Genomic DNA, 25,524 nt, shown 5'->3' with positions numbered 1-25,524 from the left:
AGAATCTGCCCACTCACCCAGCCTATCCAAGTCACCCTGAATTCTCCTAACATCCTCATCACATGTCACACTGCCACCCAGCTTAGTATCATCAGCAAACTTGCTGATGTTATTCTCAATGCCTTCATCTAAATCGTTGATGTAAATGTAAATCTAATGGTTTGAAACCATTCACACACTCAGTTCGTGAATTTTGCTGCATGTCTTTCATCCTTGCTATCTTTACTTTATTCAATGCATTGTGTACATTTTCATTGAGAATACTGTACCACACCTAAATTTCCCAATTTTTGTTTTATCTTCACCATCTGTCTACTTGATGAGCTGAGAGAGGTCCAATGTAAACAATAAGCATTGAGTCTTGCTACTAAATTTGATCTATGTGCTGTAGTCAGCGGCAAATATACAGCCTTCATTTTTTTAGGATAATTTATGAAAGTTGCTAAGGGGATTATAGCATTACCTAAAGTATGGATCTTGAAGTCAAGATTCTCTTTAGCATGATATTCTTTTCAAGCAGGGCCAGTACAAAAAAAAATCATTGTTGAGAAATTGTTCCAGTTATCCAAGCTTTCTTATTCAGTTACCAAGTAGTATTCTCCCAAACTTTTTGATGGCCGTTTAAGTCCTTGTTAACTCTGAACGTTCCAATGTTAAGGACTTGTATACTGTCCCCTCAATGTTTCTATCAAGCAGGAAAGCTAAGGTTCTTTTGGTGGGATCAGATTCTGGCGCCATCATTTCATCTTTGAAAATATTTTTTCCTAATAGAAATAAAACTTCCCTAAAAGTCCTGGAAAGACTTGCTTCAGGAAGTAGCTACCTTCCTTGATGATTTTCTTCAGACAGCTAGTTGAGAATCAATACTGCTGTCTTGTTGGTCACTTAGATGTGATACAATTTGCAAAGCTCTTACAATGTTGAATCTACTGTCTGTTAGCACTGAATCTTTCCATCTGCGAGGCTTCTTCAAGGTATTATACAAGCTTGTAGCTTTTGCACATATGAACATCACATTAAGAGACTGATAGGTCGGATTTTAGTGTTTGATCTCGATAGCCTGAAGACTTTCCATATTTTCCATAATTGTGCTTCAGATACGAATGATCTTGGTAGCACTTATGAGTGTCAAACTCCCAGCACTTACTTTGATTTTGTCAGTATTATCATGAATTATTCTTATCATTATGGGAAGTTGTCCAAGTACCTTCCAATAACAACACTCATTCTCTAGCATCAAGATACCTCAACAATATTCATAATTTCCTTACTGCTATATTCACTACCATTATTTACTGGGTATCTTGACCATATTTAGAAAGTTCTGAAGAACTAACTAGCAATAACATGTTTTTGATTATATGCTTTAAACTAGATCAAGATGATGGTGATACTAGGTGAGGAGGGTTGTTGGGGGTGGTATGTCACATCATAGCATCTACACCTTGCACCTCACATTTTTGAATTTTCTCCCCATTTCTTCTCACTTTTATTCCTTCTGTCAAAGCGCATAACCTTGCATTTCCCTACACTATATTCCATCTGCCACTTCTTTTCCCATTTCCCCAATCTTTCTGAGTCCTCCTGCAGACACCTTGCTTCCTCAGCAGTACCTGCCCCTCCACTTGTCTTCATATTGCCTGCAAATGTGGCTAAAAAGTCATTAATTCCTACATCCAAATCAAAAGTTTGGTTGTTTTTCCTTCAAATTTCAAATGAAAGGTACAAAATGTTGTGTATTTAATATTTCAGTAATATTTGAGTAATATTGTAAATACGTTAAGTATTTTTAAAAATAATTCATTAAGGGTTATATGTAAAAATATGTAAATTGCACACGTGGTGACACCTCCACTTGATACATGCACACCTCGATTAAAGTAAAACTAAGTTAGACTCACATTTCAAACTCCCATGACTTTCTTCTAATTAGTTTGTTTTGGAGTTACAAAACATAACAAGCGTGAAACTTAGTCCTTTACATATTTGCTAAGTTTTGCTAAGCTCCCTGAATAATGTCTCTTGAATTTGTGTCTCCTGGACAAGATTTGGCTCTTGCTGAGCAGTTCTGCTAGTTACCCTTCTGGAAAACATGCTTCCATGAACATAGTCTTGAAGCACGACTGATCCTCACTGTGATGCTTTTCAATGTTGAATAGCCTAAAAAAACACACTAATTAGAGACTTTTATGATGCAGAATCACAAGAAACAAGATATGGAAGGACGATCAGCATTGCTGGAGCTAGACTCCAACAAAACACAGACATGAGTAAAGAAGAACATAGAACTATACAGCACCGGAAAAGGCCCTTCATCCCACATGTCAGCACCAAACTCGATAGCAAGTGAAAACTAAGTAACTTCTGCTTGAACATAGATCATCACAGCACAGTACAGACTCTTCAGCCCACAATGTTGTGCCGACCTTTTAACCTACTCTAAAATCAATCCAAACCTTACTTCATACTTAACCACCTCTACAGACCAAACAATAATCACTGAACAGTAATATTGGCTTGAATTGAGACAGATTATACCACACCCCATTGCATTGTTCTCAGTCTGGCTGAAACCATGCTTATGGACGGAGGTACATTTGTTCGAACACCCGTTTGGTCTATTCTAAGACAATTCTAATGGATGATTAGATAATGTATTGCAGGACAGATTAAACATCCTGCCAAGTTTCTTGCCAGATCTGCTAAATAATTCAGGTAGTGTCCACGGTTGGTTGGTATCATCCTGCTCAGGGCAGTTGCTTGATTGTGTTTCATTACCATGAACACGGTTTTGCCTGTTATTCCCATTCACAGTATTGCCCTCTCCTTACACTGCAAAGCGAACTGTGTGAGGCAGTAGAGATCAGAAAAAGCACCCCAGACTGTTTCGGGGGCAAAGAGGCTGAGGGTGATCTTCACACGAACCTCCACGGGCAAAGCTGCAAACAACACATGAAGTTGAGGTGACACGCACCCAGAGACCTCGTGGATGACAAAGAATGTAGCTGTACCTTTAAATACCACCGTTATTAGGATTTTCTCTGTTTCCTGCTCCTATTTCCTTAATAGCAAATTCAGGCATTTCCTAAATGACAGATGTGAGATAGACTATCTTACTCTGACCTCGAATATAATGTTACATTCAGCACTTTCCAGTTTGTTAGACAAACGAATCTAGGGAATTTTGGAAGATCATATCTACTGTATGCACTATCTTTACGTTGATTTCCATTAAACTGTAGAATGTAAGTCATTGGGCTCTGGAAGCTCATCCACTTTTGGTTCCACTTATTTGCCTGGTACCTTATCTTTACTGATAACTATCTGCACATCCTGGCTTGTGCATCTTGGCGCCATTGCCTGTCTTCTCTGGGCTCCACGTCCTGTTTTACTAAATCCTGTCCCGCATCCACCCTGCCTAAGCATGCTCAGGCATGCCTGGACAACATAGAAAACTCTTTGGCCTACATTATTGGCAACATTTTAATTGATTTGAATTATGAATTGAAATAACAAATAAGTTTAAAACAATGGTGCGTGATGGGGATATTTCATTGTGATTTTCATGACCCGCAATCCATAAGATACACACAAAATTATTCAGGAAGTAAAATCTTTGTTGTCCAGTGTAATGATTACTTGAAGGTCCCTTTCCCTCTTATATGCTGATTTTCAACAATTATTGAAATTGTTTTAGTATATCCTAACAAAGACGTATGAAATATTTGCTGATTTCTCTCCTGTTCCCATATTTCTGATTATTAATTCCCCAGCACATTTTTCAAAGGGATCAGCATTAATTTAGTTGCTTTCTTTCTTGGTAATTGGTCATTTGTTTCTTACTTTTACATGTACAGTGAGAAGCTTTTGTTTGTCCACCAAGAGAGGAAAATATATAGTGTTAAAGTTACAGAGCAAGGCCATAGTGCAAGGCCCTTGGTGAGGAGGATGGAGAGATCAAAAGATTCTCTTTATCATACAAAAGATCTGTTATACAATCTTATAACAAGAGTATAGACCAGGGTTTCTCAACTGGGCTTCCATGAAAGATTGCTAGAGGTTCCACGGGAGATCATGATTTAAAAAAATTAAACATTGTTTTTTGAAATTTGCGCATGCTAGCACTCGCAGTGGTAGGTCTCAGCTTGTGGCAGTGTGCAGTAGGACTGTGTTTATTTGCTTGAGACCATTTTCAATTTTTGATGAAAGATAGGGGAGGCTGTTGATAATTGGTGAGCGCTGTGTTGCACAGAGGGGAGGATGGTAGGCTGTTGAGGAGAATGAGTTGCATTTCCTAAGCACTGAATAGACTCACCCAACTCAGGCAGCGACCTCATCCTCTTCCTCCAAATTACCTCCCAGTGTAGTAGAAAATTAGAGGAAAATTTTCATTCTAAAGAAGGAATTTTTACGTGCTGTGACTCAGCTGCTGGCTTGCCACTTTGCTGTTGTTGTAAACATTGCAAAAGGTGGATTGTGTAGGTTAGAAGTGATTTGTATCATGAAGTTTTCATATTTTTTGCAGTTTTCTCATTTAGTTATTTATTATGTCATTTGTATTATGCAAAAATGAACACAAAAAAGTCCATCTTTCCAATGAAATCAATGTGTTTTCCATGGACTGGTGATCTGGGTTGTCCAATTCCATTGTGTCTAGTCTGTGGCAAACAATTTACAATTGTAACAATGGCTCCAGCAAAACTGAAAAGACACTTAACTACAAATCACAACCATATGACCTATAAAAGTGCTGATTATTTTAAACGGCTATTGGAATCACAAAACAAACAGAGTAAGGCTTTCATTAATAAAGTCACTGTCAGTAAAAGGGTCCAGGAGCCATTTATTTAATAGCAGAACTTATTACTAAGAAAAGGAAAAGTCACACGGTTGGTGAGAACCTAATAATACCAGAATGCAAAATTATAGTGGGTAAAATACAACAAGATGCAGTACAAGAAATTGAAAAGGTTTCACTCTTGAACAGTACAATAAGTCAATGTATTGATGACCTGTCAGAAGATGCTGAAGACGTATTGTGTGATAAACTGAAAAACTACAGCTTCTCTAACCAGGTTGACGAGTCAATAGATTTCACCAATAAATGTCATGTTGTCACATTCCTAAGACTTGTAAATGATGGTGAAATTCAAGAAGATGTTTTCTATTGCAAAGGGCTTCCCAAAATATGCAAAGGCCAAGACATATTTAATATTTGGTCTTCATGTCTGGAAACAAATGTCTGTCTTAGAGGGACTGTGTTGGCATCTGTACTGATGGTGTCCCGTCAATAGTTGGCTCCATGACAGGTTTTGTTTCTCTTGTAATAAAAGAAAATCCTGACATTGTCGCAACACACAGTTTCAACAATGCAAATAAATTTTCATGTTGTGAATAGCATTAATTAACATCAATTTATAACCTTTATTTAAATTAAATCTGCCAAGCCTACCTTTAGAAAAATTAAATTCCATTTTAGCTTAAGACAGTTATTTAACAGTAGTTTATTATGTTTGCCTTATGAGTTTTTAAAATATATGAAACTTGAAGTATAGATGGAGTCAATGGAGAGGAGGCTGGTTTACCTGATGGACAGATCTGTGTTCACAACTCCTTACAATCTCATGAAGAACTTTCTCTCCATCACCAGCACCAGTCGGGATCTCATAATGACCAGCTGTTTTAATTCCATTTTCTGTTCCTGTACCAAAATATCTGTCATCTGCTGATTCAAGGCCTGAACATTGAATTCTCTAACTTCCTATAATCACTCTCCTCTATCCCTTCCTCTCCTTTTATTATTCTTCCTCCTGATCCTACTGGCCCCAATCCGTCAATATCTTTCCCCTCCCCACGCTCTCCATCTGCTCATCACCCATACATTCCTCCCACTGATTTCGCTCCCCGTCACCTTCACTTTCTTCCTTGGTTCGTTGTCCTCCTCCATCAGATTCCATCTCCTTCAGCCACAAGTCACTCATAATTATCATCTCCTATGTTCTTACATCATTCCTCCCTCTGCAGCTGCCTGTTCTCCATTACCTCGATCCACGTAACATCTGGCAGCTCTTGCTGCACCACTTCCCTTCATCTTTTGATCCATGCTCTCTGCCTCTCTTTCCAGTTGAGATGAAGGGTCTTAACCTGAAATGTAAACCATCTGTCTTCCTCCATAGATACCACTGAGTTCCTCCGGCTCCTTTTGGGTGTTGTTCCAGATTTCCGGCATCTGCAGCCTCTTCTGTCACCATGACTTCGGGTACTCTCATTCTCTTTAAGTACTTGTATAAAGCCTTTTGCCATCAGTCCGTGTTAGCCTGTGGGAAAAAAATAAGATTTGAAAATATCCCTGGGGTGAATTTTGTGTGTTGAATTTCTGTAGGTGATGCTGGGGCATGTTTTCCACCAACAAGTTTCATGAACACTTGGACAAAAATTCCACTCATAGGGCAGGAATTAACCTGCCAGACGGGTGTCAAGTTCACAGAAATGGATGTAATGTTGTTCAGCGCCAATTGGTTTTCTGTTGCACGGCAGTTCTTTTTCAATTTTTGGGCGGATATTACTCGGCCCAAGCCTTGTAATTATAGAAATTAGGAACATTCAAATATTCAAAGTATATTTATTAACAAAGTACATATGCAGTATACAACTGTGAGATTCTTCTTCCTGCAGACAGCCACAAAAGAAAGAAAATCATGGAACCCATTTAAAAAAACATCAAAAACACACAAAAAAAGAACAAATTGTGCAAATGGCAAAAAAGAGTGAAAAAAGACAGAGTATAAAACATCAAACCATCTAGTCAACATCCCAAGTATTATCCCCATTTTCAGTGAACAAATCTCCTTAGGCTGAAACAAGGATGGAGTCTAACATGTTGCTTGGTGAGAGAGGACCAGTGTTCTTTGATTGCATTCCAATTACTTCTGCTGCACGTGCATTCACATAAATCATCCCCGTAGTCAAATTGCTAAATATCTAAATCAAACATGAAGAATGGTCATGAGGCATAATGAACGCATAAAATAAAGTTTATATTTCAGCATTTCAGGTGGACCTGCTAAACGAAGTTGTAATCCTCCATTCAAATGTCCAAATATTTGCTCGTAGTGAACCCAGTTCAATCCCAGGAATATTTGAGTGTAAAGTAATGCTAGTGTATGACCCTTGGTTTTCCAGCATGGAAAACTGACATCTGCATACCTGCAATTGTCTAATCAGCACTCATTACCAAGCATGACTGGGGAATAGATAATTGGGTAGGTAAGCTACCAGTTTACTGCCCAAGAGGTAAAATTAAACCTCCCTCAATCATGCATTCCTAATTAACATGTTCTTATTCCAAATTCTTGCTTTATCCTAATTGCCTTTTCATTGCAGTAGCTTCTGCATGGAGAAATGTTACTCTCCATTACCCCCTCCCTGATCCTTGTCAATGGAGTTAATTGTAGATGTATCTCCATCAAAGTTGTGTACAACTGTTACGATTTATTTATTCTGTTGCATCCTTTCCTATTTTTAACATTATTCCCTATTGGTACGCTTGAGTGTGATGTATTAGCACCGCTGATATATGATTCCCCTGACTGTGTGTTCTTGTTGTGTATAAGTGCAGCTGAGATGTCAATAGATTGTCTAGGTGAAATGATGGGGTTGCCTCTGCACAGATGGCAGATTCTAAGGCTGAGGAAGATTAAAAAGTAACCCATTCATCTGCTGACAAGTTATATACCAAGATACATGTTTATAACTTCAAACTATCCCAGTGTCTTTTGCAATCAGTGGAGTAATTAGAAAAAATATTCACTGCTTTTATGCTAAGCAAAAGTGTTTTCTACTTGTTCCAATAAGGCACCACACGCAGCGTCTAAAATGACATTTGAAGGGCAACACTCACAAAATGCTGGTAGAACACAGCAGGCCAGGCAGCATCTATAGGGAGAAGCACTGTCAACTTTTCGGGCCAAGACCCTTCGTCAGGACTAACTGAAAGGAAAGATAGTAAGAGATTTGAAAGTAGGAGGTGGAGGAGAAAATGCAAAATGATAGGAGAAGACCGGGGGGGGGGGGGTGGTGAAGCTGAGGGGTGATTGGCAAAAGTGATACAGAGCTAGAGAAGGGAAAGGATCATTTGACAGGAGGCCTAGGGGGAAAGAAAGGGGGAGGGGAGCACCAGAGGGAGATGGAGAACAGGCAAAGTGATGGGCAGAGAGAGAACAAAAAAAACTAAATATATCAGGGATGGGGTAAGAAGGGGAGGGGCATTAACGGAAGTTAGAGAAGTCAATGTTCATGTCATCAGGTTGGAGGCCACCCAGCCGGTATATAAGGTGTTGTTCCTCCAACCTGAGTGTGGCTTCATCTCAACAGTAGAGGACGCCATGGATAAACATAGCAGAATGGGAATAGGACGCAGAATTAAAATGTGTGGCCACTGGGAGATCCTGCTTTCTCTGGTGGACCGAGCATAGGTGTTCAGCGAAACGGTTTCCCAGTCTGCGTCGGGTCTCACCAATATATAAAAGGCCACACTGGGAGCACTGGATGCAGTATACCACACCAGCCGATTCACAGGTGAAGTGTCGAGGAGCACCCATATTTTGTCTCCTGAACAAGAGTAAACGATGTCAAATGGAGAAATGTGGTTATGCTTTTTTCCAAATTAATCAGTAATGGGAAAGATCCCCCAAGAAAGATTATTTCATATGTAACTAGAATGGGGTTTCATTGCCACTATGGCCAAGAAAGACAATCTTCACATTTTAGAAGAGGCACCCACATCAGTAAAACACCATAATGTGAAATTCATACCAAGTGAGCTAGAAACAGGAAATGTAATTCAGGTAGCATGTTTGGAGATTTACCAGAGTTAACATTGTAGAGCAATGATCTTTCATCAAAACTCACAGATATTCACTGACGTTGTGATTTTCCAACTTTTTTTTACTAGAGTGTAGTACCTCAGAAGTAGTTTGGTTTTGGTTCTTCCGTACAGTCAGATGTCATCTATCTGGAATTCAAAGGGTGTCAACGTTTACAAAATTGTCAAGGACAAGGTAAAAGTCTGGAAACTTTGTTGCTTTCAAGATATATTGGATGAGAATGTAGGGGATAAGTTTGTTGATGACACAGAAATTGGCAAAGCTGTAGAAAGAAAAGAAAGTGGTCAAAAGGTACAGCAAGAAATTTGGGCAGAGTAGTGGCAGATGGAACTTAATCCTGACAAGCATGAGGTAATTAAAAGCAATTAAAAGTCTGGTAGATAATGCTGAAGAGATTCACCAAGATATTGTATGCTGTAGTTAGAAAGAAAGATTGGATAATTTGGGGTTATTAGCACTGGAACATAGGAGGCTGAAGGGGTGACCTTTGGAAATTCATAAAATTATACGGGACATAGGTAGGATAGATAGAGTCTTTCTCCCAGACCATAAGAGTTTGAAACTACAGGGTTCTATTTTACAGTAAGTGGGGAAAAATTTAAAGGAAATCCTGGGTATGTTTTTCAAACAGAGGATGGTCGTTATCTGGAACAAGCTGCTAAAGGCATTTGACATTTAAGGGACATTTGGACTGGTACTTGGCTATGAAAGGTACACAGGCCTATGAAGCCAAAGGGGATTAGTGTAGATAGACAACACTGGATGGGCCGGAAGGGCCTGTTCCTCGGCAGCACGATTCTTTAATTCATTTTTGCGACATAAACATATGTCCTGGATGTTGTGGCCTTTGTATGGTAGCTCATTGCAGTTTTAAGGTTTTACCAATTTAAGGATTATATCATGCAATAAACAGTTGTTGCGACATCATTTAATGTATGAAACATCTCAGAGTTTGTCTGCCACTCCAAAAATAAAAAAAGCAGATTAAGTGATGTTGTCTAGTGCTATAATTTACAAAAATATACTTGTTATCAATTTGAATTGCTATTTTCCAGTATCTTTGAGAAGTCGAATTTATTGTTATTTAACTATATACGTATATAATGTATATAACCATACAACGTATACAGAAACAGGACATCGTTTTTTCGAACCAGGGTGCAAAACACAGTAGTACACAGAAAGATACTGAATAATGATGTTGGTTGATGAAGCTCTGAAATTTTAAGCTAGCAGTTATTAGAATTCTAAATCCTGTTGTAATTCTTCAGTTAAAATGAGATGTGGACTTTTACAATCGGGGCGATTCAAGACAGAAGATGGTAGGTCAAACAATTAAGGATACACAACCACTAGTTTTCCAAGCAAGCACCTTGTTTAAAAGATAAAGCCATTGAAGGAAGAATATATTTTGTGTATTGAGTTGTTTTGGCACCTAAACCTAATCAGATGAAAGAAAAAAAACATGATTGTATCTCATTGGTCACAGGGGAAGAGGTTAGTGCTGCAGTATAAAGCCCTTAAATGAGACCCTAGAGAATGTATTACAAGCATTTTGCAACTTGGCTAGAAATGAGAAAAAAATGCTTCTGTGGTTCTTTACACGCAACCAGAAGCAGGGAGAAGTCTTTGATGGTTTCCTAATTGCTGCTAGATAATTTCACAGATTTAAAGGACTCACCCATCAGAGATCAAGCAAAGTGTAGAAATCAGGAATCCAGCCCAAAGTAAGAGGTCCTATATGAAAAGCGTGCAGAGACTTACAAAGCTACAAAGCTATCCAAACCAAAGCTGGAAATGTTGACTAGCCAACAACAGATGTACATGTGCTGAGCAAAAGACAAAACAGGGAAGTATAGTCAAGCTGGCTTAGATATTGCAAATATTGTAAATGACAACATGATCAATTGGAAAATGAAATGCATTTGGTATGAGGTAAAGTGCACATAAGAATATTTTTTAAACAATGCACCATGAAGAGGACATCAGCTATCCAAGAGAGGATAAGACAAGATATGCTGTGATACATGAGGACTGTATTAATATAACAAACCCCTTCTGTCATGTAATTCATCAGTGAATATATAGAAGATTTAATCGATATGAGCAATGTGAAAAAATGAAGGAGGATGACCAGAGTTGGCCTGAAGGCAGACATAATGCTACCCAGTCATTATCATCATTATGTGCCATGTCGATATGTTGTAGGTGATCATGGTCCTGTGACCATGGTTGTTCTTAGTAAATTTTTCTATAGATGTAGTGTGCTATTGCCTTCTACTAGACGGTGTCTTTACAAGACACGTGACCCCAGATATTGTCAATACTCTTCAGAGATTGTTTGCATACTGGTGGATGCATAACTAGGACTTGTGTTATGCACCGGCTGCTCATACGACCGTCCATCACCTGCTCCCATGGCTTCACATGAACCCAGGTCTACACCTTGCATAAGAGTGCTGACCTGCAGGCCAGCGGTGGGAAGGAGTGTTTTACACCTCCTTTGGCAGAGACATATCTCCACCCTGCCATCCAAATTGACCTAATACCCCTCAGTGTGCCAGGTCCAATTCCACCAACCAGTGAGCCATGGGGCTCCTCCAGCTTCTATCAGTCCCTCATCACCTGGAAAGATGAAGAAATAGCTGAATGAATTATGTACAACCATAACATTTAGTGCAAACAAAACATGATTTACGTTAAGCTAAAGATAATTCAATTCAAATAGAAAAGATACCAACTAAATGTGAGCTAATTCTCCGTAAACATAGTTCTGAAATGTTGCCCACAAATTCATTTATCAATAAAAGTAACTTTTCAGAATATTTGCTACTTCGAAGTATTTCATGTCCTTAATACTTCTAATATTGAGTTCAGTTTAACCTTAAGTTTTCTGTTTAAAAAGTTTTTTCTTCCATTGACTTCAATTTATTTAACAAGTCATACAATTTAGATGAGTATTTTTAGAATGAAACTTGACCCCTTGAGGATTATTTCCTCAACCTCTTCTCAAGGATTACTTTAACTTAAGTAAAAGTTATAGTATCTCATTTGTCATCCACTATGAATGTTGATTTAAATATGGGCATTTTGATTACTGGAATATGAAGTATAATATGGAAGTTCTGCAATTCTGTTCTAGAAAACACAAACATATTGGAATAAGGGTTCCTTAATCACAGAACCTGTTCTTACCAATTTTTATTGATGCATCACAGAAAGCATTAAATTAGATGCATAAAGTCTTGGTTTGGCAACTGCTCTGTACAGGACGACAAGAAACTGAAGAGAGTTGTGGACACAGCTTAGCACATCACAAAAACCAGGTTTCCCTCTGTACTGTCTATGCTTCTCACTGCATCGGTACAGCATCCAGCAAAATCAAAGACCCCATTCACACTGATCATTCTCTCTTCTCTTCCCTGCCATTGGAGAGTTAAAAAGTTAAAGTCTGTCCTGAGCCTTATAGGCTCATCAGGCCAGTGCCTCTGCCAGTTTCTATGGCATGAAGCGACTGAGAGTACAAGACTCCCCCCGCCCCCAGATAGGATGCCAGTCTATCGCGAGGTTAAACCCCAGCCTTTTGCCAGTGCCCATTTTCAGCTGGATGGACTGGAGCAATGTCTGGTTAAGTGCCTTGCTCAAGGACACCACACGCTGGCTCGAACTCATGACCTTCAGATCGCTAGTCCAACACGTAGACCACTTGGCCACGCGCCATTGGAGAGAAGACAAAAAATCTGAAAGCACCTACCACCAAGCTCAAAGACAGCCTCTATCCCACTGTTATCACACTCTTGCATCAATGTCTTGTACAATAAGATAGGCTCTTGAACTCACAATCAATGATCTTGAACTTTGTTGTTTACTTGGACTGTACTTTCCACTTTATTCTGCATTGTTATTGTACTACCTCAATGCACTGTGTCATGATCTGATTGCATGAAGAGTACACTAGACAAACTTTTCACTGCAGCTTGCTGAAGTTGTCAGTAATAAACCCATACCAATGCCATGCATTTTAAGAGTTTTAATCTCTTTCTGAAAATATGTAACTATTATTCTTATTTATCATCATTAAGACTTTAAATTTTGCTGATTAATCTTATATTTTGTTGTATTTCTATTGCTTCATCACCTCTAGAGAAAGTATTTAAATTTCTTTGGTAGAAGTTTGTTTAAAGAACAGCGGCTACTCATTTGTTTGAAAATGTGAAGAATGTGGGATTGGAGACAATATTTTGGTAAACCTGTGGATTGATTAGAAAATAAAAGGCGGAGAGTTAAAATGACAGGTGAGCTGTTGAAATTCAAAATTAAGTGCATCGTGACCAGTGGTACTGGGGATTTTACAGTGAGTGAAACTGATCTTGGCCAGGGGGCTTCAGAGATTTGGAGGCCAGACTGGTGATCATAGTTGTGGAAATGGGAAGAAAGAGACATGATTCAGATTTGCAGAAAACCAGAGAGACCAGATACAATACCTTATTCATTTATAGGTAAATCATTTCTATCAAGGTCAGGCATTTATTGCCCATTCCTATCTACACATATGAAGGTAATGATAAACTAAACCTCTGTAGTCCTTCTGATGAAGGTGCTCTTGAAATCTGTTTGGGGCGGGGTGGGGGGGGGGTTCCAGGTTTAAGTGACCAACAATAAAAAAACAGCAATGTATTTACAAATCAGTATAGCTTATGGTATAGAGACCAACCTGAAGTTAATTGTATGTGTCTACTGCCTTTGTCTTGCATAGTGGTAAAGGTGGGATACTAGGCTGTGGTCAGAGCAACCTTGACAAGTAAATCTGGTCTATATTTTTATATATGGTACAAACTATATGAACAATGCACCTGTGATGAAGAGTGTGATATAGAGGTTGGTAGACTGGGTACCAATCAAGAGGATTTCTTTGATGATGTGAGTTTCTTGAGTGTTGTTGCATCTACACTCAACCGCGTTGCAGCTATTTTGTTAACAATGCTGTTTCCATGGGAATATCTGGCTGATGAGCAAAACAATCTCTAACGCCATTAGCAGACTGTTCCGCCACACAGGACTTCGAGGAAGGTGGTCCTGGTTTTGAATCTGACCGCCTCTTTGCACACTTTCCATCCATGCTTTGTTGAGCCTTGAGCTAGCAACTCGACCTCGTAAAAACAGACAAAATAATGCTAAAGAAACAACCAGGAATACCGCCCGATGTACCACAAGGTGCGGAAAGGAACAACAACAATTATCACCAGAATGTTGTTCAATGCATTTTATCCCATATTCGTGCAGGGTTTTAGGGCTTCAAAGATAAATCAAACTCTGGGTGCCAGCAATCATATTTGCTCAATATTAATCCCAAGTAGGATTATGTTGGAATTTCTTTAGCCTGCCCACCTTAAGTACCACAACTAGTTTAGGGCCCTGTGCTTTGTTGAGGTATATCACACACCCATTAGAATGACACAAAGGATCACCATTTTCATTAACTTGTACTTTCTTTAAGCTTTAAACTAACCAATCCAGTAAAGATGAACAGAACCTACAGTTGGAGTTGGAGTCCTGAAGCAGATGTCACCTTTCATACATTATGCTTTTCAAACCAGTGCCCAGTCTTTCTCAGCTGAGAGGAAGTGGGAGCTGTGAGAGTGAGCATGGGGGGAGCAGTTTGAGTTTTGTCCCAGCCAAAGCTAGTTTTTCTACTCTCATATTGTGGTGAACTACATATACCTGTCTGGACACGCTCCCTGCTGACTGCTCCTGTGGCTACTCCCACAGACCCCTGTATAAAGGCGATCAAGGCCTGAGCACGGCCTCTCAGTCTCCAGGATGTAGTATGGTGGTCACTCACTGCTTGTTCCTTCTTCCAGTCAATAAAAGCCGATATCTCGCCTTTACATCTCAGAGTGAGTTATTGATGGTGCATCACATATCTAGTTCATAACTACAATGGACAAATGTGGAGTCTGGTGATGAGGCAGCCTGTGGAGGATGAGTCTGAACTTTTCACATCCTGTAACTGACAGCAGTTCCAATAAGCTAGGCATCTTACAGCAACACTTCACTTGTGTATCTGCTGGGGTCATCTATCCTGTCCCATGCTCCCAAAGCGACCTCCTCTACGTTGGAGAGACCCGTTGTCAGTTGGAGGATGTTTTGTCAAGCACCTCTGCTCCATCTGCCAAAAGTGAAACCTCCTGATGACAAATCAATTTAATTCCCATTCCCATTCTCATTATGACATGTTGGTCCATGGCCTCCTCTTGTGCCAAGAGGAGGCCATGCTCAGGGTGGGGGGGCTATACCTCATATTCCATCTGGTCAGCCTCCAACCTGATGGCATGAATATCGATTTCTCCTTCTGGTAAAAAAAAATCCCCTCCTTCCCCACCCTCCCTCAATCCCCACTCTGACCTTTTATCTCTTCCCACTTGCCTATCACTTCCCCAGGGATCCCTCCCCCTTCCCTTTCTCCTGTGGTCCACTCTCCTCTCCTATCAGATTCCTTTTCCTCCAGCCCTTGACTTTCCCCACCCACCTGACTTCACATATCACCTTCCAGCTAGACTCCTCCCCTCCCCTCCACCATTTTATTCTGTCATCTTCCCCCTTCATTCTCAGTCCTGAAAAAAGGGTCAAGGGCTGAAACGTCGACTATTTGTTCATTTCCATAGATGCTGCCTGACCTGCTGAGATCCTTCAGCATTTTCTGGTTTGCTTTGGATTTCCATTATCTGCAGATTTACTCATCTTTTTGGCTTACAGTACATATTAATAGTTGTTGGCCTAAAAATCAACAAAGGGAGAAGGTTGAACACACAAACCGTTTATTCCCTAGAGCGTAAAAGCACTATCAACCTATTTGTGCTTCAGGGAAATAACTTATAGTGTGCGGTGCAATTTGGTAACCTTTGGAAGCAAAAAGAAAACCTAATCAGATAGCTGAATTGCATCCTGTTGTGCAAGAAAGAGCCGTCTCAAAAAAGGTTATCAGCATAGACTGTATGGAACAATAAAGCAGATAACAGATGAAATACTGGATTTCAGAGATTGTTTAGCATTACAAAGAGCTTACAGAACCGAACCAACCACAGTGGCCTGTGTTTACACATCACAGGAGCCTTCTTCTGTCTGGTTATCTCTCTCTGTTTGTCTTCCTCCCTTAAATATGAACCGAGCTTCCCCTGAAATGTGGACTGTTCAACCTGTCTATCCCTTTAATTGTTCTGCCATCCCTTTTCCATAATTTGCCTCCTCCTTGAATAATGGAAACTAAATTGTACATACTAAGGTGCCAATATATCTGTAAAAATACTGCTTTTTATTCTTTAGCTCCAGAAAGGTGCATTTTATGTCCCTTTCAATTATGACATCACTTTTAGTGGGTTCTGTTCACTCCATTTCCGCCTCATTTAGTGACCTTCCTATTCCTGCCAGTTAAAAATCGTTTCACACACTGGGGATGGAAGATAATCATTCTCCCAGTTGAAATCTTTTGCTGATATAGCCAAACACAAATACTGATTTACTTAAACAGAGAGGAAATCTAACTTCTAACCAGATCTCCGCAAGTTCTCAATTCTATTAAGCAACACAGATTGCATGAAGGTTCAGTGAGCATCTGCAATTAGTTCATAGGGACTAATGGTCTCCCACCTTACCTTCCCACCACACTCCCACCTAGCCTTTATCTCCGTGGCCTCTTGCAGTGTAATGAGCCCAATGCAAGCTGAAGAAACATCAGTCATTTTCCATCTGAGCATGTTGCCTCTTTCAGGGTTCAATTCTAAATCCTCCAACTTAAGTAACAGGCCGAAGTCGCTTGGAGGTAATTCGATGCCCGGCTCTGCGGTGGAGCTGAGGTGAGGCAAAGTCGAGGAAAGATCCGAGGTTTGCTTGATTTAGGAGCTGAGCCAAATTAGAATGATCAAATACAGACCAAACTGAAGTGGTGGGACCTGAGCCCAAGCCTGAGGCTGTATCGACGCGGCAGAGAGCAAGGAACGACCCAGAGTCTGAATGACTTAAGCACTGGGCCAAATTGAAATGGTCAGGGTGTCAGAGTCAGAGAAAAGGGGCCGTCTGGTTCAGCTCACTGCTTTGCGGAGTTTGCTTTTCCCTGTGCTGGACTGAGGCTGCGGCCTGAGACTAGTGGACGTCTGGGTCGACTGCAGTGATGCCTGGCGATGTCAACTTCAGTTCTGAACACAGTTTGCTTGCTTCTATTGTTTGCACAATATACTTTGTTCTCTCTCTACACACTGGGTGCTTTAGATGGTCTGCTTTTGTTTTTAATGAGTAATATTGGGGTTCTTTGTTTTGTGGCTGCCTGTAAGGAGACAAATCTCAAGGTTGTATAAAGTGCGTGATAATAAAGGTAGTTTGAACTTTGAACTTTCTTTCTGTCTCTATCAGAATCAACCACTTCTACTTGTCATCAGTTGTGCTCAGTTGTTCTCTTTCTTGCATTTTGTTTGGACGGCTGGGCATGTACCATAGCCTTACCGTGACAAGAAGCAAAACTCGCTGCTGACTGTTGCCCTACTTGCCTCCATTAATCCAATGGGTCTGTCTCTGTCAGAGAAATTCCCTTTGTTCCAAGCAGCCTTTTCCTCACTTTCTCTGCGTCTGAAAACCAAATTGTTTTGTTCTGTTTCCTAGTTCTGGTGAAGAATCTCGGATCTGAAATGCCATTTGTTTCTCCTTCCACAATGCTGACCAGCTGAGTATTCCTTTCATTTTCTGTTGTTATTTCAGATATTTGACATCTACAGTTATTTTAAAACTTCTATTCAATTGTACGTTATGTATTCTAGATTAATTTAAGTTTAAGGTAACTTATGTTTGTCATGTTTGTAAAGTACCATGCAGCTGCAATACACTGTATATGTACTGCCTATAGCAATAAAGTTGAATTTATTGCTGGGTGCAGTGGCAGTGAGCTAGGCAGTTTACAGTTCTGGAAATGTATGCAGCAATCCATGAGTGTCCAGAACTGGAATGAAACTACAGTGGAAATATGGTTGTAGGTGAAAACTGAAACTGAATCAGACAATGCCTTTTAATGAGAAGGAAAAGTTCATAAAAACTTTAACGAACAGAAAAACAAAATGGAAAGAGCAGCAAAAAAGAAGTTTAATTGTACATTTTTAATCAGACTATGCTCAGCTTTTGGATGGTAATAAGTGTCCACTATGTTTAGTTAATGTTAAATGGTTATTCCCAAACTTAGTTGGTTGCATCTTTTATCACTGATTTTTTTTTATTTACTCAGAAATCACTGAATCAGATTCCAAACTAGATAGTCATATAACTCCAGACAGTTCACAAAATTACTTCTTTCACATCTTTTAAAACTTCCCTTTCTTGCAAACGTGGTTCTGCTACTGTTGGAGCCTCAGATCTACATTTTGGTGGTGCGTCTTCAGGCCAATTGAGTGACCTGGGGCTTTGCTGTCTCCGAGGATGTTTTATGAGGTTTCGAGCAGAGTGTGCAACCTCAAGAACAAGAAGCCTGGAGGCCGTGCGAAAGCTCATTATCGATTCCATTTCTTGCCGACCTTGCCGATTAAAGCATCAAGGAAGATTGAAAGCATTGAGGCGAAAGTGGAAGACGAGCCTCTCGCTCGTGCTGCCAGAGGAAACTGCTTGCCTGTGATGGTTTCTCTCTCACTCACTGCTCCGGGAGAAAGATCCCTGCGTTCGAATGGTTTCTTTCTCCCTTGATGCTGTCAGAGGATTGGGCCAGAATCCTGGGTCTTAGACAAGGTTTAATCAACATGGTTTGTCGATTGGACGCTGTGGTTCACGTTATGATGTGTTTCTTTTCCGGTCAGTCCTTTATTTTGTTGCGATTTTGATCGGGGTGGCCTACAGATCATGAACGACACTGTCCGAGATTGAACTGAACTGTATTCTACTGAGTATGCCTGGAGTCTTTTGATTTTAGTGCTTTATATTCTGAGTTTTTCACTCTTTTTTTGCCATTTGTGCAATATGTATTTTTGCACGTGGGGGGGCTTCATGTTTTTCTTTAAACAAATTCTGTGCTTTGCTTTGTTTCGTGGCTGTCTCTGAGAAGACAAATCTCAGGGTTGTACACTGCATAGATAGTTTGATAATACATGTACTTTGAATTATAATGGTTTGGGTCAATGAGTTTCCTGAATCCAGAATATCTATGTGTATCCTTATCTTCTGACAAGATGGTCTGACTGAATCCACAGCAGAATCGGCCATGCTTTTGATTTGTTCTTTGTTCCTGTAAAATGTTGATCTCAGCTGATGGAGACAGGCAGACAATTATTACCCAGTACATTCCTGTCCCTAAATGCATGATCCTAAGCATGCATCCACATTTGAACTTTAATTCCAGGAAATTTGATAGAATCTCTGCCAAATTGTCAATGGCCAATTAGGAATTTCCAGCAGAAATTCCCTAATAAACAATACAAATGACATGAGGACAAATGAAGTGCAGATCTACAGGACCATATCTACCAAATCACCACCTATCTAACTCGGACAACAAAATTTTCCAACAGCGGCTGCAGAGCAGATGAGGTTGCCTCAATTGACATGCTGAGGATGTTCTTTCTGGGCCTTTCGCCTGACCCCCTCATCCCAACCTGTGGTGTACCACAACACCCCTACACGGGTATCCTCCCACCTGTGTTCCAATAACAAGAAAATTTGTGAAGATTACACTGCAGACATGTTTCTCCAATCAATGCCAGGGTTAAAAATTCTCACCCCTTTCCTACAAATTTAAAGTTAGCTCAGAATCAAGAAATTAGCATCAAATGCAAATGAAATCAAATCTCCTGCTTTTGTTCTGCCACACATCAAAATGCAGTATATGTGGTGCATTGGTAATTACATAGAACAGACCCCAAGGACAGTAAATCCTGAGTGAAAGCATAAAACACCCTGACCTGGAGTAAATTCATTCCACAATGGTAATATAGTTTAAGGTTCAAAAGGATTCAAGCTAACACCTGACTAGATGTGACAAGCTGATATATTAATATTCATGTGAAGAGACCCTGGAAAGATATGATTAGATAAATAGAAGCAAGTGTGCGACTGGGTGAGTGACATGGGAGCTGTCCTTTCTGATTTGGAGGCAGCTTCATGGTAATTACAATGTAGATCTGTCAGGGTGATAAATGAGTTTTTTCCCCCCACTTTAATATCCCCAATTTACAGCTCATTTAGATTTAATGTCAACACTGAGCACCAGACAACACATTTGCAGGCAGCGAGTTTTCTCTATGTGGTCGATGAATACCGAATTATTGTTTTGCATTTATGCAGCTCCAGGATCAGTGTCAGCAAAATATGGATTGTTCGGTGTTGCAAAATACATATCTCAGGAATTCTCCCCAGTACTTTCGTCAGAGTTAAAAAGCTAGGAAAAGTAAGCTTCAGAGATGATTCTGTTTGATAATTAGTGAATAATTATAGAACATAGAACAGTATGAGCTGGAACATGTCCTTCAGCCCACAATATCTGCACTAAACACCATGCCAAATTAAACTAAATCTCTTTTGCGTGCAGGTAATCCATACTCCCTGCATATTTGTGTGTTCATCTAAAGATCCTCTTAAATGCCGTTACTGTTTCTGCTTCCACCACTAACTCGACAGCTCATTGCAGGCACCTACCAGTCGGTGTAAAATAGAGTCACCTAAGCAGGACTTTTGGCCCATCTAGTCCATGCCAAACCATTTAAACCACCTATTCCTATCGAGTGGCACTGGCTCCATACCCCTACCATCCATGTACCCACCTATCTTCTCTTCAACATTGAAATTGAGCTTGCATGCACCACTTTGACTAGCAGTGTGTTCCACACGCTCATGACCTTCAGAATGAAGAAGTTTCCCCTCATGTTCCCCTTAAGCTTTTCATCTTTCACTGTTAACCCATGAACTCTCGTTGTAGTCCCACCCAACTTCAGTGGAAAAAGTCTGCTTGCATTTACCCTATCCATACCCCTCATAATTTTGTATACCTCTATCAAATCTCCCCTCGGTCTTTATGTTCCAAGGAATAAAGTCCTAACCTATTCAATCTTTCCTTATAACTCAGGTCCTCCATTCCCGGCAAAATCGCGATAAATTTTCCTTGTACTCTTTCAATCTTATTTACATCTTGCTCTGCAACTTTCCCTTCTCTCCATAAAAGCAAGTCCTCTAATATTTGATGTTTCTACCCTGGGCAAAAGATTCTATCTACTCTACTCCCAGAGTTTTCTACGAGGTCTTTCCTCACTCATGACACTCCAGAGAAAACAGCCTAAATTTGTCTAACCTCTCTTCTCCTGCTCATACCCTTTAATCTGGGAAATATCATGGTGGAACCTCTTCTGTATCTTTTACAAAGCTTCCACATCCTTCCTGTAATAGGGCAAAAAGATCTGAACACCAAGTTGGAATGGAAAACTACTAGGTTTTAATGCACTGAGTTACCTTAAAGTATTTCCTTACAAAGTAAAGAAGAGCCATCTCCAGTCATCAAGGATATGGTAGTTTACAGAGCAATCCCATTTCCCAGCCATGCCCAGAGCAATCATACTTTTTCCCAAAATTCCTATCAATTCTCCCAGGTTCTACCACTGACCCACACTCTGGAGGCAATTAGTCTACACACCTGTACATCTTTGGGTTGTGGGAGGAAACCAGATCATCTGTCGGAAACAGATCCACAGGGTCCACACATGTAGCACTGGACGTCAGTCTTGAAACTACGTCGCTGGAGATATAAGGCACCACCTTTACTAGGTGTGTCAATGTGTTTCCCAGAATAGAATCATTGAAGAACCATTCTCCTCATCACAGTTATTCCAGGTCTTTAAAAGCACTATCCCATCATTCCCATTCCCTGTTCTTTATTCATTGCCTTATAAACTTTTCCTTATTAAGTATGCCAAGAAGGTCAGCGCCATGAAACATGTTCTGTTCTGTTCTCTCTCTCTCTCTCTCTCTCTCTCTCTCTCTCTCTCTCTCTCTCTCTCTCTCTCTCTCTCTCTCTCTCTCTCTCTCTCTCTCTCTCTCACCCTCTCACCCTCTCACCCTCTCACTCTCACCCTCTCACCTGGGCTGCAAGCAAAGTCCCCTTGGAAATCAATTTTCATTTCCAAGTGAGTCCTGAACAGTGAAAGCATGTTGGACAACCTTGGTTTGCCTTGTTATCTTGGAATTTCCAGATGTCAATTGTTTTTGAAGTATGAGGTCAAAATCTGTGTCCCACAATTTAGTTAATTAATAAGTTTTGCCCTAAACGTCAGAGTTGCACACGGGACAGCTACATCAGTTCCTTTCATTTGCTTGATTTGAAGCTGTGTTAAAGAATGTTTGCATTCATCTTGAGAGAACTGGAATATAAAAGCAAGAATGTAATGCTGAGGCTTTATAAGGATTTGCCCAACCACACTTGGAATATTGAGAGCATTTTTGGGCCCCTTATCAAAGAAAGAATGTGATGGAATTGGAGAGGATACTGAGGACTTTCATGAGAAAGATCCCAGGAATTGAAAGGGTTGACTAGTGTATGAGCAGTGTTTGATGGCTCTGGACCTGTACTCACTGGAGTTTAGAAAGACGATGGGCAATATAATGAAGGGATGTGTATAGTCATGCACTTTGGTAAAGGTGTGGCCTATTTTCTAAAAGTGAAGAAAATTCAAAAATCAGAGGTGCAAGAGGACTTGGGAGTCCTTGTACAGGATTCCCTAATAGTTAACTTGCAGGTTGAATCAGTGGTGAGGAAGGCAAATGTAATGTTAGTGTTCATTTCAAGAGGACTGGAATACAAAAGCAAAGATTTAATGATGAGGCTTTATGAGGCACTGGACAGACCGTACATGGAGTACTGTGACCAGTTTTGGGCCCTTTATCAAAGAAAAGAAGCGGTGGCATTGGACAGGGTCCAGGGGAGGTTCAGGAGAATGATCCCAGGAATGAAAGAGTTAACATATAAGAAGCATTTGATGGCTCTGGTCCTGTACCTGCTGGAGCTTAGAAAAATGAGGAGGGATCTCATTAAAACCTATCAAATTTTGAAAGGCCTAGACAGGGTGGATGTGGAGAGGATGTCAAACAGAGATGAGGAAAAAATTCTTTAGCCAAAGGATGGTGAATCTGTAGAATTTATTGCCACTGGTGGCTGTGGGGGCTAATTCATTAGGTCTATTTAAAACAGAGGGGACAGGTTCTTGATTAGTACAGGTGTAAAAGGTTACGGGGAAAAGGCAAAAGAGTGGGGTTAAAGAGGGATAATAAATGGCAGAAGGAAGGAGCAGACTTGATAGGCCAAATAACATTTGTCTTATAGTCTTAAGGAAAGTGTGACATAGAGCAACAAACTCATCTGAAATAAAAATAACTCATTCTTGATGGCCAAAAGCTCACATTTTGGCGGTAATGTAGAAAAAGGGAGAGGAAAATGGAAACCTCAGAAAAATAAATTAAAACACAGAATGCATTTTCATTATTTAAAATTACACAAAATAATGACTTTCTGATGGGGTGTCATGTTTCACAAAGGGGAACAGCTGAAAGATGGGACTTGAAATGGAAGCTATCCTGGAGACTGGGTTTTTATTGATATTTATCAATCAATCTGGGAGAGACAGATACAGTATGCTTGTGTCTAACTCCAGTGATAAGCTTTTATTCATGCTATTTGTTTTACTGATTTTTCTAATAAATCTAATAAGTCATCGATATAATTTATAAGTATAGCAATTTTACATCAGCTGACGTGACATTCTTAAATCCTTTGATTATTAATGACTTCAATAACTTCGACAGAGAAAGAAAAATAATTATTTTAGAAGCCATGGAAATAGACTTTGCTGTCAAATTGATATCCCTTCTTGAAATAGTATAGCATGGAATCTAGAACAAAGGTATTATCTTCTGGGATTTCTGAAGAATTGTAACCAAATAGCAGTTGATTTACCGGACGCCATTGTGAAGTACCCAGAGCAAAGTCTTGGTTAATCTTATATATGACATTTGGCCCACGGGGCAGTATTGTAATTGGAAAATGTGAACTTTATGCAAATTGTACAAGTCTGCAATCTGATATGTTAACACATAGGGAGTCTGGACATACATAGATGCACTCATTGACAGAGTTAGATGATTTTCACCCAGGTGGACTGTGATTTAATGGATTGCTGAGCTGCCTGTGCCTTAAAGGAGACGTACATGTGGTGAACTACGTGTGCCTGTCTGGACACGCCCCCTGCTGACTGCTCCTGTGGCTCCTCCCACAGGCCCCGGTATAAAGGCGATCGAGGCCTGATGCTCGGCCTCAGTCTCCAGGATGTAGTATGATGGTCACTCACTGCTGGTTCCTTCTTCCAGTCAATAAAAGCCAAAATCTCGCCTTTACGTCTCAGAGTGAGTTATTGATGGTGCATCAGTACATGAGCAGATCCCAGGCTGAGGCTGGCATTCCAAATCAGGTGAGTCTCTTTCAGGTAGGTTTTTTTGCAACTTCCTATAGGGTCCACATCATGCAACAGAATGAGATGTGCTCACGTTTCTTCTTCCAAAAGGTTCACAGGGGGAGCTTTGTTATCCGCAGCCCTAAGGAGGCGGGTGGCTCAGTAGCATCCTCACAGACAGACGTATTGAAGATCTGTTGATCCTTCCATGCCAACCTGTATGACAAAAAGGCCACAGACACCACGAGCCTCCCATCGTCTGTCACAGAGGTGGTAGATGACAGCAAGCGGGAAACCAGCCTCTGACCCTGGAGGAATTGACTGGCTCCATTGGTTCCTTTAACTTATTAAAAAAAGCTATTGGAAATGATGTCTTACCAGCTGAGATGTACTGAGACTTGATGGGCCCAGTCCTGCTAGAAGTGCACAATGCTATGCTTCTAGCTGTCAGCATGTCGGACTCCACAAGGAAGGGCATCATTACCAAAATAGCCTCCAACACCACCACCAACCTCATCAACTCTGGAGATCTCCATCTACAGCCACTGAACTCATAGTTCCTTACACCACACTGCTGATTTCTACTTCCTACCCAAGATCCTTATACACTTCTATTCCCCATCAAAAAGGCCTTAAAGCTCTCTGCTTCTTTCTTGACAAAAGGCCCCGTTAGTTCCCTTCCACCAACAACCTCTTCCATCTGGTGGAACTGGGCCTTGCCTTCAACAACTTCTTTTTCAGTTCCCACTTTCTCCAAATTCAAAGTGCAGCCATGGGCACCTGCATGGTCCCAGCTATGCTTGCCTTCTCAATGACTACGTGGAATAGTCAATAATCCATGCCTCCCCTGGTCATGCTCCACAACCCTTACTGCACTACATTGATGACTGCTTCAAGCACCCATGCTGAGCTCATCCATTTCATTAACTTTGCCACCAACTTCTACCCTGCCCTTAAATTCACTTGGTCCTTTTCTAAAATCTCTCCTCCCTTTCTCAATCTAACTGTCTTCATCACCGGAGACAAACTGTCCACTAATATAGAAACATAGAAAACCTACAGCACAATACAGGTCCTTCAGCCCACAATGCTGTGCCAAACATGTACTTACTTTAGAAATTACCTGGGGTTACTCATAGCCCTCTATTTTTCTAAGCTCCATGTACCTCTCCAGGAGTCCCTTAAAA

The 25,524-nt window shown here is 40.4% G+C and overlaps 1 long non-coding RNA gene across 4 annotated transcripts in view; it reads right to left on the bottom strand.

The window, feature by feature from the left end:
* Positions 1-4,635: 4,635 nt before the first annotated feature.
* LOC132399360 (uncharacterized) overlaps positions 4,636-25,524 on the bottom strand; it is an 80,686-nt gene continuing 59,797 nt past the window's right edge. For 3 of the 4 annotated variants that reach the window (XR_009513973.1, XR_009513972.1, XR_009513974.1), the window contains exon 3: positions 4,636-11,510. This is a non-coding gene — a long non-coding RNA (uncharacterized LOC132399360). The remainder of the gene's footprint in view (positions 11,511-25,524) is intronic. The other variant, XR_009513975.1, reaches the window with a different exon arrangement.

The sequence above is a fragment of the Hypanus sabinus genome, chromosome 9 (assembly GCF_030144855.1).
Source record: "Hypanus sabinus isolate sHypSab1 chromosome 9, sHypSab1.hap1, whole genome shotgun sequence".
Taxonomy (NCBI): Eukaryota; Metazoa; Chordata; class Chondrichthyes; order Myliobatiformes; family Dasyatidae; genus Hypanus; species Hypanus sabinus.
Note: the sequence above shows the minus strand (reverse complement) of the source record. Positions and strands in the feature narration are given on the sequence as shown.